Raw genomic sequence first — 19,592 nt, 5'->3', positions numbered from 1 at the left:
TGAATGTGTTGGCACACTTAATGGTATAAAATATTTGTTTCACAAATCTCTGGGAATCTATTCATTTTTCTTTCTATTCTTCAAACTAGGTCATCCCAAATGACCTATCTTCAAGTTTGCTAATTCTTTCTTTTACCAACTTAAAGTTGTTATTGAGCATCTCTACCAAATGTTTTGTTTTAGTTATTGATTATATTGGTCCATTTTCATGCTGCTGATAAAGACTTACCCGAGACTGGGCAATTTACAGAAGAAACAGGCTTGCAGTGAGCCGAGATCGCGCCACTGCACTCCAGCCTGGGCGACTTAGCGAGACTCCTCTCAAAAAAAAAAAAAAAAGAAAAGAAAAGAAAGAGGTTTAATTGGACTTACAGTTCTACATGGCTGAGGAAGCCTCACAATCATGGCAGAAGGCAAGGAGGAGCAAGTCCCATCTTACATGGATGGCAGCAGGCAAAGAGAGAATGAGGAAGATGTAAAAGCAGAAACCCCTGATAAAACTATCAGCTCTCATGAGACTTAGTCACAATCATGAGAACAGTATGGGGGAAACTGTCCCCATGACTCAATTATCTTCCACCGGGTCCCTCCAACAACAAGTGGGAATTATGGTAGTACATACAATTCAAGATGAGATTAGGGCAGGGACACAGAGCCAAACTGTATCACTGACTTTTCAACTTCAGGTATTTAAATATAATTTCTATCTTTTTATTGACATTCTCTATGTGGTGACACATTGCTCTCATACATTCCTTTAACTTTTAAAACATAGTTCTTTAGTTCTTTGAACATACTTTAAAAAGCTGCTTTCTGTCTAGTAAGTCCAACATCTGGGCTAACTCAAGGACAGTCTCTATTGACTACTTCTTTTTTTCCTCCTGTGTATGGATCATTCTTTTCTGTTTCTTTGTAGTTGTTACTATTTGTTTGTATAGTAGCTTTTCTAAACCTACTCTGTAAAGTCTGAATTTCTTATTATGAGCAGCCACTGAGGACTCTGCTCAGTTCTCTTAATGATCAATTATTGATTTGACAGAGATTTCCTTAAATGCCTTGAACCAATAAGTCTCCTACCGCTTATCAAGGGACCCTGTGTGTGTTAGGTCACACCTTCAATGCCACAGCCTTCATTGCCTGCATGTGTTAGACCTCAAGGTCATCCAGAGATAAGAGATTAGGGCCTTCTCAGTGCTTTCCTGGCCATGTACACAGCCTCACATATGTGCTTGGTCTTAGACCCAGGAATATATTGGTGCTTTGAATATCTCATTCCCCAGATCTCTTACATTTACTTTATTTATTTTATTTTATTTGTCCCCAACTGGTACAGACATTGCTATAGACAGCTGTGACTTTAGATAACTGTACTGATTGTTCTTGATATATGTCCTTGGGATCAGGCTTTCCAGACTGAACAAGCTTTGAGTCAGGTCAAATATTGACAAACCCTACAGAGTTTCTCCGCAGAACTTTCATAGAGGTCAAACATTTTCCCTTTTTGAGGCACCCCAAAGCCATTTGATCCCTTCCACAGGCAATTAGGTTGCTGGTTTTCATGGGTACCATGGTTATGAAACTACTGGTCTTCAAGGCTATTGCAGAGCTGAGGAGAGGGAGATGGGACTACAGCAGGTTAATGCCACAAATCTTGCTGTTTTTACTGAGATTCAGCCTTTTAAAAAAACTAGATTGTTGCAAGACTTTGCTTAATTTCCAGAGTTCTGAAAATATTGATTTCAACAATTTTTTATGTTTCTTTTTTTAGAACTTTTATTTTAAGTTCAGGGGTATAAGTCCAGGTTTATTTCATAGATAATAAATAGGTAAACTCATGTCATGGGGGTTTGTTGTACAGATTATTTCATCACCCAGGTATTAGGCCTAGTACCCATTAGTTGTTTATCTGATCCCCTCCCTCCTTCCACCCTCCAACTGAGAGGCCCCAGTGTGTGTTGTTCATCTCTATGTGTCCATGTGTTCTCATCATTTAGCTTCCACTTATAAGTGAGAACATGCTGTATTTGGTTTTCTGTTGCTGTGTCAAGTCTGCTGAGAATAATGCTTACCAGTTTTATCCATGTCTCCACAAAAGACATGACCTCAGTCTTTGTTATGGTTGCATAATATTCCATGGTGTATATGTACCACATTGTCTTTATTCAGTCTATCATAGATGAGCATTTAGGTTGATTCCATATCTTTGCTATTGTGAATAGTGCTGCAATGAATATATGTGCTCATGTGTCTTTATAATAGAATGATTTCTATTCTATTCCTTTGGGTATATACCCAGTAATGAGATTGCTGGGTCAAATGGTATTCCTGGTTCTAGGTCTTTGAGGAATTGCCACACTGTCTTCCACAATGGTTGAACTCATTTATATTCCCACCAACAGTGTAAAAGTGTTCCTATTTCTCCACAGCCTTGCCAGCATCTGTTGTTTCTTGAGTTTGTAATAATCGCCATTCTGATTGGCACGAGATGGTATCTCATTGTGGTTTTGATTTGCATTTTTCTAATAATCAGTGATGTTAAGCTTTTTTTCTAATTATTTTGGCCACATGTATGTGTTCTTTTGGAGAGTGTTTGTTCATGTCCTTTGCCCACTTTGTAATGGGTTTGTTTGTTGTAAATTTGTTTAAGTTCCTTATAGATACTGGATATTAGACCTTTGTTGAATGCATAGTTTGCAAAAATTTTCTCCCATTCTGTAGGTTGTGTGTTTACTCTGTTGATAGTTTCTTTTGATATGCAGAAGCTCTTTAGTTTAATTAGATCCCACTCGTCAATTTTAGCTTTTATTGCAATTGTTTTTGGTGTTTTCCTCATGAAATCTTTGCCCATGCCTATGTCCTGAATAGTATTGCCTAAGTTGTCTTACAGGGTTTTTATAGTTTTGTTTACATTTATGTCTTTAATCCATCTTGAATTAATTTTTGTATATGGTGTAAGGAAGAAGTCCAGTTTCAATCTTCTGCATATGGCTAGCTGGATATCCCAGCACCATTTATGGAATAGGGAATCCTTTCCCCATTGCTTGTTTTTGTCAGGTTTGTTGAAGATCAGATCATTTCAAGTGTGCAGTCTTATTTCCGGGGTCTCTATTCTGTCCCACTGGTCTATGTGTCTTTTCTTGCACAAGCACCATGCTGTTTTTGTTACTATAGCCCTGTAGCATAGTTTGAAGTCAGGTAGTGTGATGCCTCTAGCTTTGTTCTTTTTGGTTAGGATTGCCTTGGCTATTCAGGCTTTTCTTTGGTTCCACATGACTTTTAAAATAGTCTTTACTCGTTCTATGAAGAATGTCAATAGTAGTTTAGTGAAAATAGTAATCAATGTATAAATTGCTTTGGGCAGTATGGACATTTTACTGATATTGATTCTTCGTATCCATGAGCATGGAAAGTTTTTCTTTGTGTCATCTCTGATTTCCTTGAGCAGAGGTTTGTAGTTCTCCATGTAGAGATCTTTCACCTCCCTAATTAGCCATATTCCTAGGTATTTTAATCTTTTTGTGGCAACTGTGAATGGGGGTTCATTCCCAATTTGGCTCTTGGCTTGATTGTTGTTGGTGTATAGGAATGCTAGTGATTTTTGCATATTGATTTTGTATCCTGAGATTTTGCTGAAGTTGTTTATCAGCGTCAGAAGTTTTGGGGCTGAGACAATGAGTTTTTCTAGATATAGGATCATGTCATCTGCAAACAGGGATAGTTTGACCTCCTCTTCCAGTACTATGTTGAATAGGAGTAGTGAGAGAGGGCATCTTTGTCGTTTGCCTGTTTTCCAGGGGCATGCTTTCAGCTTTTGCCCATTTAGTATGGTGTCGGCCATGGGTTTGTCATAGATGGCTCTTATTATTTTAAGGTATATTCTTTCAATACCTAGCTTATTGGGAGTTTTAAACATAAATGAATGTCGAATTTTATCAAAAAACTTTTCTTCATCTATTAAGATAATCATGTGGTTTTTGTTTTTAGTTCTGTTTATGCGATGAATTACATTTATTGATTTGCATAGGTTGAATCAACCTTGCATCCCAGGGATGAAGCCTACTTCATTGTGATGGATAAGCTTTTTGATTGCACCACATTTTCTTTATCCAATCCATCATTGATGGGCACCTGGGTTTATTTCATGTCTTTGCTATTGTGAATAATGCTGTAATGAACACACGAGTGCATGCGTCTTTGGTAGAACAATTTATTTTCTTTTGGCTATATACCCACTAATGAGATTGCCTACTTTTTAATGAGATTGATTTTTCTTTCTTGTAAATTTGTTTAAGTTCCTTGTAGATTCTGCATATTAGGCCTTTGTCAGATGGATAGGTTGAAAAAAATTTCTCCCACTCTGTAGGTTGCCTGTTCGCTCTGATGATAATTTCTTTTGCTGTGCAGAAGCTCTTTAGTTTAATTAGATCCCATTTGTCAACTTTTGCTTTTGTTGCAATTACTCTTGGCAATTTCATCATATCCATATTCTGAATTCTAATTCTATGATTTCAGCCATCTCAGCTTCATCCTGCTTCTGAACCCTTGCTGGAGAGGTGATGCGGTCATCTAGAGAAAAGAGGGCATGCTGACTTTTTGTGTCTTAGCGTTCTTGCACTGATTCTTTTTCATATTTGTGTGGGTTTATTTACCTTCAATCTTTGAGGTTACTGACCTTTGGATGGAGGATTTTGTTTTTTTAACAGTCTGGCCACCTTTCCATAGGGCTGTTGTGGTTTGCTGGGGGTCCGCTCCAGTCCCTAGTCACCTCAGATTTTCCAGTACCTGGAAGTATCACTAGTGAAGGAGCTTCCTTTGAGAGCTCCATCCCAGGGAGGTACGAACCTGTTATTGGCCCGAACACACCTGTACATGGTGACTGGAGACCCTGGTTGGGAGGTCTTGCCCGGTCACTCAGGAGGAACGCGATCAGGGTCCCACTTAAAGAAGCAGTCTGGCCATGCTTTCGTAGAGCAGCTGTGCTGTGCTGGGGATCCCTTCCTCCCTCCATCAGTTTGGACTCTCCAAAGCTTGTAGGGTTGAATGGCTGAGTCGCTCAAACAGTAAATATGGTGGCCCGCCCCTCCCCCAGGGACTGCTGGTGTCTGAAATTCCAAGCCAGTGGGTCCTATCCTGTGAGGTGCCATGGAAGTTACTGCTGGACTCCCTGGATTCAGCCTCTTTCCTAGGGTTATGTACGGGGGTCTATTCTCCCACTTTGCTGGAGTTGCAGTTACTTTTGCTGGGAAGCTGTGAGCAGGAGTATCTAAAGCTTCGGATCTCCAAAGCTTCGGGTCTCCACACATGCCTGAGTGGCTGCTCTGCGAGACTCCACGTAGCTCTATGTGCCGGAATGAAGGCCCTGGTGCAGTGGCTTCTGAGGTGATCTCCTGAACTGAGGGTTGCAAAGATCCGTGGGAGAAGCATGGTTTCCCAGGGTGACACATTCACTCGCCACTCCCGTGGGCAGGGGAGGTCCCCTTGCCTCCGTGTTACTCCCAGGTGGACCATCATCCTGCCTTGCTTTTCTCCATTCTCTGTGGGTTGTTTCCTTTATTAGTTCCAATGCGAGTACCTGGATGTTTCAGTTGAAGGTGCTGTGTTTACTCGCCCCTTTCATTCCTCTCTGTGAGAACCATGCACTCTAGCTGCTTCTAGTGGGCCATCTTGGCCGCGCCCTGGATAATTTTTCTTGTTTCCTCTTAGGAGGAGAGGGTTTTCGGGGTCCTTACTCCACGATTGCAGAAGTTCTGCTTCTTATTTTCCTTTATTTGTCATGCAAAAGGCACTATAAAATATATACTCTTTTTGGTACTTGCTTTTTTTCCCCCAATTTACCAATATATCTTAGAAATAATTCCATATAAGTTCACAGAGATCATTTAAAATTTTTAAACTCCATTTAAAAAACTGCTTTGTATGAATGTACTGTTATTTATTAAACTAATCTTACATTTATGTACTTTTAGATTACTTTATTTCTTCAAGATAATTTATCTTTAATACTTAAAGTTACATGGTGCTAGATGCTGTACTAAGTATCTTTATGCATTATCTGATGTAATCCTCAAATAATAATTATAAATAGTAATAATTCTTGAATAATAATTTAAAGTAGGTATAGCCGTACGTGGTATCTTGTTTTACCATGAGAAACTGATGTCTATTGAGATAAAGAAAGCTGCCTAAGGTTATAAAGCTAGAAGGTGATGAAACCAGGTCTAGATCTCTCATCTCTCTGACACCAAAGCTCTTGCTGTCACTTACTATGTCATATATTGAAGAAAGCCCTTGATAATCGAAAGCCACCAGTCCCGAGTCCCCAGTTTGGCACTGGAACAATGCAACTTGAGCAGCTTCAGAGGAAAATAGTGCATCATGATGGTACATTCATGGGTCCTCCCAGGTATCAGAAGATTCACCAGAAGACATGGTCTCAAGAAGCAAAAGCCAAAGCAGGAGAGAAGAAACTGGAAGCTGCTAAGAAAGTGATGTTTGTGTGCACATGGGCGATATCTCAATCTTCCCACGGACAAGAAAGATTCTTAAGAGAGATTAGAGATTCTTCAAAAACAGATGAAAACAGAATCGGAGAAATACAGTTGCTAACGTAGAGCTGCCAAATTTAGCAAATAAAAATAGAGAACATCTAGTTAAATTTGAATTTCAGAGAAACAAGTAATTTTGTAATATATGCATATCCTGCTTACTTTACTATGAGTATACTTATACTAAAAAAATTACTGCTTGTTTTCTGAAATTCAAATATAACTGGATGTTCTGTATTTTATCTGGCAATCCTATGTAATATGTCTCCATTTACCTCCCAAGCTACTGAGGCCTGGAGAAAACAGTTACGCATGATACAGAAATAACTAGAAATGTCACCATCACTGGAATGCCTTCCCAGTATCTTGCATCATGTATTCAGTACTATATGACCTTGAACATGTTTGTCTCTTGACACTTGAGTTTCTCTTATTGCAAAACAGAATTCTCACTAGAGATAAGAAGAGCCAGCCAGTATATGTACGGCCCCTTTACACGGTATTGCATGTATCATATGCTCACTAATTTTCAAAAGAAATTGTACTATGATTTTGGAGTTTCTTTATACTCCCTTGACAGTTTTAGAGTCAGCCTTCTCATTTTTTCTCCATTCCATTTTGTCTTTTTTTAAGGGTAGGAAATTGAGAACTGACTAGCAGGCTTGGAGGACTGAGATGTAGTCCTGATATATTCTTTAATTGATGTATAGTCTGTTTGGATGTGGGTGGGTTGGGGGACTCTCATTGTTCTTCAAATCTGGTAAGAAATTTATCAACAAGTTGACCGATATTCTTCCTTCTCCCCTAAGGGAGGCCAGAATATCCCTCAGATTCTGAGTATACCTACATCCATGCCCGTCAGCTGTGGTAGGGGCTGGTTATCTAGACATAGCCCATGACCCAGGTGGTAGAAGCTGCTAGGTAAACCAAGCAGTCACATTGAAGCAAGCTATGAAAAGTGCTCTTGGTATATCAGGTTCTATATCTGAATTCCGTGGAGATCTTGACCTCCACAAGTTGAAACCGGAAAGGGTCCTGTGCCTACTTTGTAAAATCCATTGATTTATTAAATAGCATCACTGTATATCCAAGAATGGTCTCCTACCTTCTCCATTAAACACATAAACGTTCAAAGATTCATAAGTTGCTCATGACTCTCTGTAACAGATCTGTTTGATCCTTTTGGAGGCAAAACTTAAGTGCTACAGCAATGACAAATTTATGATTTTCTGATAGAGTTTTTTTTAATATACTTTAAGTTCTGGGATACATATGCAGAAGTTTTTAAATAACAACAGTCTGAATGTCCGGCTTTTTTCTGACCATTTCTCAAAGATTTCAGACAGATCCCTTTATAAAGAAAAGGCCTGAAGATGTATTCTCTTTTAGCACTTGCTAAAATTTTTTGTTCATAGCTGTTCCTACTGGAAACATTTGAAGAAAGGGTAATTCCTCTATAGGTCTTTATTTGATCTACTCAGGTAGCATCTGAGTATAATTGTGAAATATTTTACAGGGTAGCATGTCCCCTTGGGAAAAATCCTGATAATGATTCTAGTAAAACCTTAGTAAATTTTCATGAAAGAGGCCAAAGTAAAGTATTATCCTGAGAACTGAGAATTGAAAACTTTGGGGATTATCTGAAATTTTATACATGAACATCTATCTAGCCACCTAAAAAATAAGTATATTGTTTCATTTGATTACCTCAAAAGCCTTATGAAGTTTGTCAGATGTTTAAAACTTCTTTACAGGTTGAGATTTTTTCCAAAAAAAGTCTTAATTTTTATTATTATAAACTCTAATTTAAAATATTGGTAAAGTGCAAGTTTCTCAAATGACTAATTCTAGGTTAAAATTTGAAATTATTTGTGACTTTAATTGGCACAGTGCCTACTGGCAATGCCTCCATTTCTTTTAAAATGTAAGATGCATTGCTCTTCAAAAATTGTTTTGTACAATGAACACACTATCTGTAGCATCATTAAGAAACAAAAGCCTCGTGGAATAGGTGTCATTATTCTCATTTTGCAATGAGACTCTGAAAACTGAAGAGTTATTCCCAAGGACACACAGCTGATATTTTAACCAAGGTCTTCTGTTTCAAACACAGTCACACATGATATTTAGATGAGACATTATTTATAACCAATATTGGTTTAATGAGAGTACTGAATATGGCTTAAATGAATGTTAGCAAAATTAACAACTTTGACATTGATAACTTTGGTGTGGTTGAAATTAATGTCAATAATAAATAAAGAGAAGGAGACGGTTAACTTTGAAGGAACCCTGAGATGTTGGAAAGTGATAAAATCTTAGGCATAAACAAAGAACCCTTTTCTGAAGGGCACATCTGTAAGAGGCATGCCAGTTGGTTGATATTCTGAATCATTACCAGGATGATCACATACTCATGGGTGCTTAGATGAGGATCCATTTCTCCCAGCAGGGTCGACCATTGCTCAAACACCCCAGATTGTGGTTATCTCTGTCCTTGATGTTCTAGCCCCTGGGGTCAGGAGTTCAGCTTAAAAGCAGGTCCTCCATTATCCCTTTACAAGAGATTCTCAGTGTAGCACCCTTAACACTTCCTGATTTCATGTTGTCTGCCTTTTGATCTATAACTGTGTATGAGTTTTGTCAAAACATAGGGAGTCAGTGGGAAACAGGCTGTTATAAAAAAAAAAAAACAAGCCAATTAGGTCATTCAACCCTTCATAAAAATCACCCATGATGGCAATTTGGTCATCATTTAACTAAATAAAATCAAGAAGAATTCTGGTGTGGCTACAAAGCTATAACTAATGTCTAAATTAAGAACTTATCTCTTTTCCCTTCTTTATTTCTACTTTTAAAATACATCTTAGAGGTTGAGAAGCTTCCAGGTCAAAGTATACAAAAGAATTATTAACTATTATTTCTCCCCATAGATTGCACCTCACATAAGCTTGGAGTTGCACAGTAGAACCCAGTGGCAGAGGGACCCTTGCTTGGGCTTTGTCTGGAGAACTCCAGTTCCCAGCTAATCCTTCTGGATCCTGGTCCTAGTTTAGCCTCATCACTTAGCCACCCTGGGCTACATTTTCTTTACTGGCAAAATGAAACAGAAAGAATAAGTAAGACCTACTATTTGATAGTACAACAGGGTGATCATAGTCAATAATAACAATTGTACATTTTACAATAACTTAAAGAGTATAATTGGATTGTTTGTAAGTCAAAGGATAAATGCGTGAGGGGGTAGATGCCCCATTCCCTATGATGTGCTTATCCCACATTCCATGCCTGTATCAAAACACCTCTTGTATCCCATAAATATAAACACCTACTATGTACCCACAAAAATTAAAAATAAAAAAAATAAAGAAAGAAAATTTAGAAGTGAAGAAGAAACCCAAGGTAAAGAAGATGGGTGAAATAATAAAACTCTAAATGATTTTCCACTTCCAAATTCTATATTTTCCAAATGATTGCAGGGAAAACAGCTTCTCACTTTCACTGAAGCTCTCCTACTGTCACTTATGCCCACATGGAGGTTGGGTGCATCTAAATGTAAGGGAGAGCGCCAGGAAGGTGAGAAGAAATCTCCAGGTCAATCAAAGCCCAGTCTGTGATTTCCTGTCTGTCTTGAAAATGGGGATTTCCCAAGCTTCAGAGCCAGCCTCACTCATTAGGGATAACAATCAGGGTAATTAACAATGGGTGTGCACCACACAATCAGAAAGACCCAGTGGTATTTGGCAGTGAAAAGTTTTATAAAGGAACTGTTGGCTCCCTTTTGTCTGTGGTTAGGTAACGATGAAAAAATAGAAAACTCAATTAAAATTATCCTAGAGAGTCTTTATTGCTTTAAAATAAGAGGAGTGAAAATGTAATGCATCTGAGGACATTAACTAATAGCTATTAGTGTTTGCAGTATGTTTACTGAACCCTGTAAAATGGTCATTTATAGAACTTCCTCTTTCCAGAAAATTCTGTAACTACCTAAGCAGCTTGACTGTCCCTTGTGAGGAAAGGATGTGTTTTTTGAGTGCACAAAAGAGAAGGCCCTCCAGTGTCTCCCATGAGGTACTGTGTGGGAGAGAAACTCAGTCTTAGCCAAATCACTGTCCCACAGTGAAGTGCCTTATATGACCTAGGAGAGGGTAAGTCAAGTAACCTTAAATTCATGAGAACTGCTTTTGTTTCTAGCAGCAGAGGCTTGAGAAGATGTGGGCTGGATGAGGAGCCAATGTACTGTATACTAGTGCTAGGACTGTCCTAGGCCCCAGGAAATAAGAAGGGGAACTCGGCCAACAAGGGGCCAGCCCTGAATGGAGCTCACAGTTTAGCAAAGGAGGTTGATTTAAGGGAGTAGGCCTAAACTGTGACTTCCTGGCAGTGCTGACCTTGGGATTGTCCAAGAATCAGAGATAGCATTCAAACTGGGACAAGGCAATGACGGAGAAGTACAAGACCCAGAGGAAAATGGGTTGGTCCATTTTCGGTGGCATAAGGACTCCCACAACATCCATTCGCAGAACCTCAGAGAAGTCAATAGGAACCCTTGAAATTAATCACAGGAATGAGTGTCGCCATTTTCCAGGTCTCTGTGATATGCTTGTGGCCAGGCACTTCCCATACATCATCTCACTTAAAATAGGGGTCAGACACTTGACACTCCACTTTTGAAAGCTTGATGACCCATAATTAGAGTGTGCGGGAGGGCTCCCTACTTAGAGTTAGGATACAGAACATGCTTTCATTCACAAGGAAAGAATGACAATCAGGATTTCAAGTGTGCTACTGCTTTATTAAATTGTCCTAATAATCCATTGTTCATATGCAGAGATGTGATAACTGACTGACGGACCCTCAGGACCATATAATTGTGGGACTGTTTCACTAGCAATGAGAGTAAGTTTGGCCTCTTATAAAATCTGCCAGCTAGGCGGATGGCTGGTGGTCATGGGGCAGCATGGTGCCACGGAGCACAGACTCATGGCTTGAGTGTCCCAATTCCCTGCCCCACCGCCTGGCCACTGGGTTGGGGGAAGCATGACTATAATTGATTTGCTTCAGTATCAAGCTCAGAAGTGTGGCCTCATTCTCATGACCAGACATTGTATCACTGGGACTTGAGTTTGAGGACTGTGTAATTTTACTGATGTCACGATGGTTTTATAAGCCACTGTGTAAAAAGTTAAATGCAAGTATTTAAATCTCCACTAAATATGGATGTTTCTGCTCAACTAATAAAAGCAGCTTAGTCAACTAATCAAAGGATTACTTTTAAGAGACCTAAAAATAGAACACCATGTGCCACTAGCATCTTTGTCCAGTATCCCTGATGATTAATAATCAATTTAAAAGAGATATTTATTTATGGAGTATTTATCAGAATCCATGCAATGCTATTCACCAGCACACTTTCTCATTTTTTTCTTCAAGCTATTTAGATAATAGAAAAAATTCAAAATTAGAAAAAATATTAAAATATTTCCAGCATACTTACATTTAATATTAAATTCTAACCAAAATTTGACCAGAGCAAAAGAGAATTGTAAAACCATGTGACTCTTCCAATCATATGAGTGGGCAGGGTAGAAAAAGTGGGGAGCAAATGGAATAAATGGTAAGAGACAACATATAATTCATAATGTCCATAAAAATAGTTGTCCTTTGAACCAAAAGTTGTAATAATGCCTAAAATAAGTCATTGTGTAAGGAATTTTAACAGGGCCAAAATTTGCTATGCCTCTTAAATTACTAACAAACATTTGGACTTGTTTTGGAGTGGTTTTTTTTGAACAAATGGTTTAAAGATTTCATTGAATTTCCTCCTACATAACACTTAACTTTTGACATATGGTCAGCTAAAGATATTTTGGATTTTATTAAATAGGTAGGTCACGAAAAGGAGGCATGGGAGGGAGCAGATTCTTTGCCTTTTTCTCCTTAAATCTATGGGCAGGGGCTGGGTGTGGTGGCTCACGCCTGTAATCCCAGCACTTTGGGAGGCCGAGGCGGGTGGATCACCTGAGATCAGGAACTTGAGACCAGCCTGGCCAACATGGTGAAACTCTGTCTCTACTAAAAATACAAAAAAATTAGCCAGGCATAGTGGTGGGTGCCTGCAATCCCAGCTACTCGGGAGGCTGAGGCAGGAATCACTTGAACCCGGGAGGTGGAGGTTGCAGTGAGCTGAGATCACACCAATGCACTCCAGCGTGGGTGACAAGAGTGAGACTCCATCTCAAAAAAAAAAAAAAAGAAAAGAAAAATTTATGGGCAGGTTCCACTGAGACCCCTGAGAATGCTGACCCATTAGAGTCCCACCCTCTTGGCTATCCTGGCACCCCTTTGACTAATGGGGCTTCTTTCTACTTTTCTTTTTAAGAAACTAGAAGAGAGACACCCGTATTTCATGTGCACTAAATTAGGGCAGGGTTTTGAGAGATAAAGGCAAGGGGAGGAGGAGGGTGCATTTCAGGAAGGAAACAAAGTGAACAATTGTGGGCATGGGGTCAGGAGGAAGGAGCAGCTTACAGGAGACCAGTTTGGCTGGTGAAAAGATGTGAGGTGATAGAAGAAAAGGAAGGGGAAGGAAGATTAGGGCATATTACTGAGCTCTTCACCACGATTCAATTATATGACCTCAGTTATTAAACTGTCACTCTGATATCCTCCTCTAATATTTTTTTCAGCTCTCACATTTTCAGTGGAATCCTCCGGACTTGAATATTGTTGTCATGGAAAACCATGGAACTTGAGATACAGATTCAGGAGTCACTCATATGAAGGTGATATTTAAAACAGTGGTTGGTAAATTTACCAAAGGATAATGTGAGGGGAGAGAAGACAAGAAGATCAAGAGCAAAATTTAGGGTCATATCCATGGTCAGAGGTAGGAAAGAAGAGGAACCACCAAGGAGACTGAAGAATCACACTGAGAGGAAGGGGGAGAACCAGGATAGGGTCTTCCCAACAGGGTCTCCTACCACAAGATATCAAGGGAAATGAAAAATGGGCAGAGGAAATTGGATCTGGCAAGTAAGGTATGACTCTTGATCTTTAAGATAACACAGTAATAAGCATGATTAAGGAAAACCACCCCACAGATCTGGGCCACACTGAGAATGATGAGGTAAGATGAACTTCTGCCTGTAATCTCAGGTCCCAAGGAGGCTGAGGCAGGAGGATAGCTTGAGGCCAGGAGTTTGAAACCAGCTTAGGCAACATAGCAAGACTCCTATGCAAAAAAAAAAAAAAAAAAAAAGACGAACTCCCAGGGCCTCTAGTTCTCAGGTGTAGTGCTCTAGGTAATACACCTAATATCTGAAAGTCAGTAAGTTAGGCAAGCTTGAGAAGCCCAGGAGAAGTGCTACCAAATTGAAGCTCCTTGGAGGAGCCAAAACACCTGTTCACTATCTGGACAGATATCATACCACTAGAGTTCACCAGACCTAGGAGGAGTTAGACCATGTCTATCTCACAATTCATATCCTAGCTCTAATGGAAAAGAAGAGAGCCCATAGTGATGGTGCCTGTTTAGGAAATGTTTGAGTTGTCTTCCTTAGGGGCCCTTTATCCAAGCCCTTTCTTCAGAAGCAGGGAAAACAGAAAAATATTTAGGAACAAATGGAGATGCCAGAGAGGAAGAAGTGGGGATTGCGGAAGAATAAGGGTAGAGGCGGGAACGGCCCTGGATGCCTGGATGACCTTCCTCCCACCAGAGGTGAAGGGGTGGTGCCGTTGTACGGTACAAAGGTCCCCTAGAGGTAACCAGTGCTTTCCTCCCCAAATTGTTCATACCCAATAATAAACACATACCAGATAGCACACACATGGAATGCTGAGGGCTGTTGGAAGCAGACCCAGGCCATCGGGAATCCCCTGAACCAAGGCATGAAAAACATTCTCTTCCTTTGCACCTGTAACACTCTCCCAGTATAACTGTTTCTCTTAAAGCCATAGGTGTCTGTTTTTGAGTTTGCTCCTTGGAGACAGAAACAGAATTACAATATATGGTGTTTTTTCCTCATTTCCTGCTATAGGCTGTTTTAAGTTTCTGTGACAGCTTTTCCATTCCTTCCTTCAAATGGTGAATCTATGTATGGCCATGTTAATGACTGGGACATAGACTTAAAATGGGAATGCTTAGGAAATGGAATGTTCTGTAACCAGTATTGTTTCATCTGCTATTATTGGGGAAAAAGAAATCTCTCTACAGATTTCAAACCCACTTTGCTGGTGCAATGGAATGATCAAATAGACTCTCTCTTTGAAGATTTGGCATCTTGTCCAGCCTCAGAGTCATTATTTAGATTATCATGGGGGTCATCGGTGACCTCAGTGCTGTGGATCCTGGGAGAAGGGCTGAGGATTAGAGCCAGAAGACGTGGGTTTCAGGATTGGCTCTACTTAGGAGCTGGGAGATTCCAGGCAAATTGCTTTAAAAACAAAATTCAAAATTCTCTAAGTCTGTTTCCTCCTCTGAAAAGTGAGAATAAGATGCAAACCTACCTACTTCTCAGGATTATGTGAAGATTACAAAAATCCTCTGTGAAAGCATTTCCATCAACCTCAAACTCTCCACAACTGTACGAGCTGGAGGCACATGAAACCAGGCTGAATCTGTAAAAATGGAATAGGTGCGTTCTAAAAGTTCGTTTATAAAAGAAACCTCCCAAGCGAGTTTGACTTCTTGTTCTTTATCTCTTTGTCCTTCATGGGGCTGCTGGAAAAAAATGAGTCAAAGTTTTCCATTCAAGTTGCTTTTCAGGTAGTTGTCAGTATCCTCATAGAACAGATAAAAAAAGACTTTACAAGTTGTTTGTTTGTTTGTTTTAAAGTAACTTTTCCCAAATCTTGCAGCTAGCAAGTGTCAGTGTTGGGATTCACATATCTGAACTTAAGGCCTGCAGAGACAGGCTGCTGGAAGTTCTGCTTTTCATAAAGACCTGAGGAGCGTGCACAAAACGACAATGGAGGAACATGAGTCAAGCCCTGTAGCAGGACCTAGACTCTGAGGTGAGAGCCACCCCCGAAGCTCCGGGCAGGGCAGCGCTCAGGAGAAGCACTTCTTCTGATGGGAGAAACCTGAATGGGACATTTGCAGGAAGGGGTGCTGGTGGATACTACATGCAGGGACACACTTGAGTTGCCTTCTGAGTCAACCCCATTGGCAGCTTGGGCCAAGTCTCTCTGAAGAGGAAGACTGTGATACCTGAATTTGTGAGTCCACAGAGTGCTTACTTGGAGGCTTTGTGAGAAACAGATTGGGAATATCTTTGTAAAAGAATCGGGCCAGGCACGGTGGTTCACGCCTGTAATCTCAGCATTTTGGGAGGCTGAGGCGGGCAGATCACTTGAGGTCAGGAGTTTGAGACTAGTCTGGCCAACATGGTGAAATGCCGTTTCTACCAAAAAATACAAAAATTAGCCAGACATGGTTGCTCATGCCTGTAATCCCAGCCACTCAGGAGGCTGGGGAAGGAGAATCACTTGAACCCAGGAGACAGAGGTTGCAGTGAGCCGAGATCTTGCCACTGCACTCCAGCCTGGGCGACAGAGCGAGACTCCATCTTAAAAAATAAAAAATAAAAAAAAAGAGTTGGTTGCTGGTGGGAGAGGGTTCCTTCTTGCTCTCAGCACAGTGGCTGACCAAGACAAGTAATGTCGACCATGTTGGTGACCAGGTGAGCACTGGGGATGCCGGGAGGGGTGACATCACGAGGACAGTCTACGGGAAGACACTGCCTGAGCACGCCGGCTCCCCATTGACACACGGCCTTAGAGACAATTACTGCACACCACGCCCTTGCAGTTGAAGGAGGAAAGAGTAACACAAGGTATTTTGATTGCACATGGAATATTTTCTCTCTTCTTCATCTCATTCTTTTGCTCAGAACAATGCCTATGTTTGATTCAAAGGTTTAGAAACCTTTAGTTTTTCTCATTCACCCCTTAGAAATGTGACCATTGTTTCCCTCTTGCTACGACCCCACCGCCTCGAGAGAAGGCTGCGTGACGCCGCGGGCACAAGCAGGGGCTTTGCCAGCAGGCAGGAGTGGGTCTGATGTCTGGCCCTGACTTTTACCACCCCTGTGACTTCAGAAAGCCGTTCAGGGCCATGTGTGGTGGCTCACACCTGTAATCCCAGCACTTTGGAAGGCTGAGGTGCATGGATCATTTGAGATCAGGAGTTTGAGACCAGCCTGGCCAACATGGTGAAACCCTGTCTCTACTAAAATACAAAAAATTAGGTGGGTGTGGTGACACACACTTGTAATCTCAGGTACTCAGGAGGCTAAGATGGGAGGATCGCTGGAGTCCAGGAGGCAGAGGTTGCAGTGAGCCAAAATCGGGCCATTGCACTCCAGCCTGGGCAACAGAGGGAGACCATGTCCAAAAAAAAAAAAAAAAAAAGTCATTCAGCAATGAGGCCCTCATTGTTAGACAAGAATAATGAATGAGGTGTCATCAAGTTGTTGAAAAGACTACAGGCAGTAAGCCTCTCGGGTGCTTCATGAGTACCTACTACTGCATGGTAGCCATTGTTTTAATAAATAGGGAAGTGTTTCTATTAAAAACAGAACTTGGCCAGGGGCAGTGGCTCACACTTGTAATCCCAGCACTTTGGGAGGCCAAGGTGGGTAGATTGCTTGAGCCCAGGAGTTTGAGACCAGCCTGGATAACACAGTGAGACCCTGTCTCTACAAAAAATTTAAAAAATTAACTGGGCATGGTGATACATAGCTGTAGTCCTGGCTACTCAGGAGGCTGAGACGAGAGGATAACTTGCGGCCAGGAGGTTGAGGCTGCAGTGAGCGGTGATTGCACCATTGCACTCTGGCCTGGGTGACACAGGAGACTTTGTCTCAAAAACAGCAACAACAACAAAACAGGACTTGAGTCTTCAACCAGTCTCAGGGAACTGCAACTTTTCTGTGTAAAGAATGCCTAACTGTGTAAGAATTATCATAATTGCCCATCCTCTTCCTCTCTCTCCACATCAAAGCATCCGAGATTTCTGCTTCACCCCCAATAAGACCCCTCTGTCAGGTTCTCTCAAAATCTTCTTTCTTCAAATTTGAATTTCACATCATTATTTACTACTCCACCCTTTTCTAACATCTGCTAATTCTTCCTTACAATTCCCTTACCTTTGCAGTGTAGTTTTTTTTCCCCTGGGGAAATTCACATTCTCCTGTTAATAATTCATAAATGTTGCCAGACACAGATGAATGAAACAATTTCCCATTCATGTCCTGCTTTCCAGGGATGCTGTGAGAATTAGTTAGATGACATCTGCAATTCACAGCCTGCTCTAAGAGAAATATGATATATTCACATCACATTTAACAGAACATTCTCTTAATGCAAGACAAATAACTGCTGCCATATGCCTGTTTCAAACGGGCCCAACCCCTGCCTCTGGGGACCTCTTATAAACCCCGTCACCTGTAGTGGCTTAACTCTTCTTTAGGTGTGTACAATTCCACTGAACAGGAGTGAATTTCTGATTAGCAATATTGTCAAATGAGTAGTATTCTTTCCTCCAAATGTGAATCTAGCAGGGTGCCCAGGCACTTACTCAAATGTCCCTGTCTCACTATTTCTACTCTGCCCACCTCCTCCCCGCATTTCATGACAGGTGGAGATTTCCTCTCCTCTGGGCAAAGAGACCGGTTCCACGGTGCACCCTGACGCATCCTTGAACTTTTCCAGCTGCTGCAGTATTTTCTTAGGCCTGATCACCACTTTCTGTTTTTATGGAATTTCAACCTTCGTATCAAACTCATGCCACAAAAATAGAATTTAGCTGTAATAAGAAACTAGGGGCCCGGTGCGGGCTCACGCCTTTTAATCCCAACACTGGGAGGCCTAAGTGGGAAGATCACGAGGTCAGGGATTCAAGACCAGCCTGATCAACATGGTGAAACCCCATCTCTACTAAAAATACAAAAATTAGGTGGGCGTGGTGGCGGGCCTGTAATCCCAGCTACTTGGGAGGCTGAGGCAGGAGAATCACTTGACCCCGGGAGGCGGAGGTTGCAGTGAGCCCTGATCACGCCAGACTGGGTGACAGAATGAGACTCTGTCTCAAATAAATAAATAAATCAGAAACTAGGTATCAGTGGCAATTATTCCTACCTGTGAAGACTTAAAATATAAATTTGATATTTGGATGAGACTGACCTTTACCATAGTATTAATAACAATTGTTCATAGAAAATGGCATAACGTTGACCACAGTTTACAATTAGATAGTACGCGATTTTTTTTTTACCTGTCTGCTCTCTTGCGTGCTCTTGTACCTATAACTCCGGGCTGAGAGGAAACACCTTCCAGAAACAGGCAGTGCCCAGACAGAGAAGCACAGGTCCACAAGGGCAGCCAAAGCCATCTTCTTGTTTGAAAGATGCCCTTTTCTTTCAACTGAAATAAAAGACATAATTAGTTGAAGCAAGGCTGTGGGCAGGAATGCATCACCGGCTCAAAGGGCAGGTTTTGATGCCAGCCCCATACACAAAGCCAGGCAGAGACAAAAAGACACACAAAGCTTCCAGACACACAAAGCTTCCCTTCCAGGAAAATGGCATTTTGTTGTCAGCCCCTACCTATTACGTCCGTTAATCTCTTTCCTTCTTTTTTCTGCTCTTTTACCCTCTTTCCTGATATGGCAAGTGTTGCCATTCTTTCTTTTTTCTCTTCTCTTCTTTTTTTTTTTTTTTTTGAGACAGAGTCTGCAATGACGGGATCTCGGCTCATTGCAGCCTCAACCTCTCCAAGTGCAAGTGATCCTCCCACCTCAGCAACCCCCGCCCCCACACCGAGTAGCTGGGGCTGCAGGCATGCGTCACCACGCCTGACTAACTTCTGTATTTTTTGTAGAGATGGGGTTTCCCCATGTTTCCCAGGCTGGTCTCGAACTCCTGAGCTCAAGCAATCTGCCTTCCTCGGCCTCCCAAAGTGCTGGGATTACAGGCGTGGACCACCAGGCCGGCCATCTTTTTTTCTCTTGTGTCAGTCTTGTTCTTTGATGGAAAAGATGAGAGG

The 19,592-nt window shown here is 41.2% G+C and overlaps 1 long non-coding RNA gene across 1 annotated transcript in view; it reads right to left on the bottom strand.

Moving 5' to 3' along the window:
• LOC114673687 (uncharacterized) overlaps positions 1-18,971 on the bottom strand; it is a 72,093-nt gene extending 53,122 nt beyond the window's left edge. The window contains exons 1-3 of the long non-coding RNA XR_003724464.2: positions 18,823-18,971; positions 17,696-17,859; positions 15,054-15,164 (exon numbers count right to left, since the gene is read on the bottom strand). This is a non-coding gene — a long non-coding RNA (uncharacterized LOC114673687). The remainder of the gene's footprint in view (positions 1-15,053; positions 15,165-17,695; positions 17,860-18,822) is intronic.
• Positions 18,972-19,592: the final 621 nt, after the last annotated feature.

The sequence above is a fragment of the Macaca mulatta genome, chromosome 18 (genome assembly GCF_049350105.2).
Source record: "Macaca mulatta isolate MMU2019108-1 chromosome 18, T2T-MMU8v2.0, whole genome shotgun sequence".
Classification (NCBI taxonomy): domain Eukaryota; kingdom Metazoa; phylum Chordata; class Mammalia; order Primates; family Cercopithecidae; genus Macaca; species Macaca mulatta.
The sequence above is the reverse complement of the archived record's forward strand: the minus strand, read 5'-3'. Positions and strand labels throughout refer to the sequence as shown.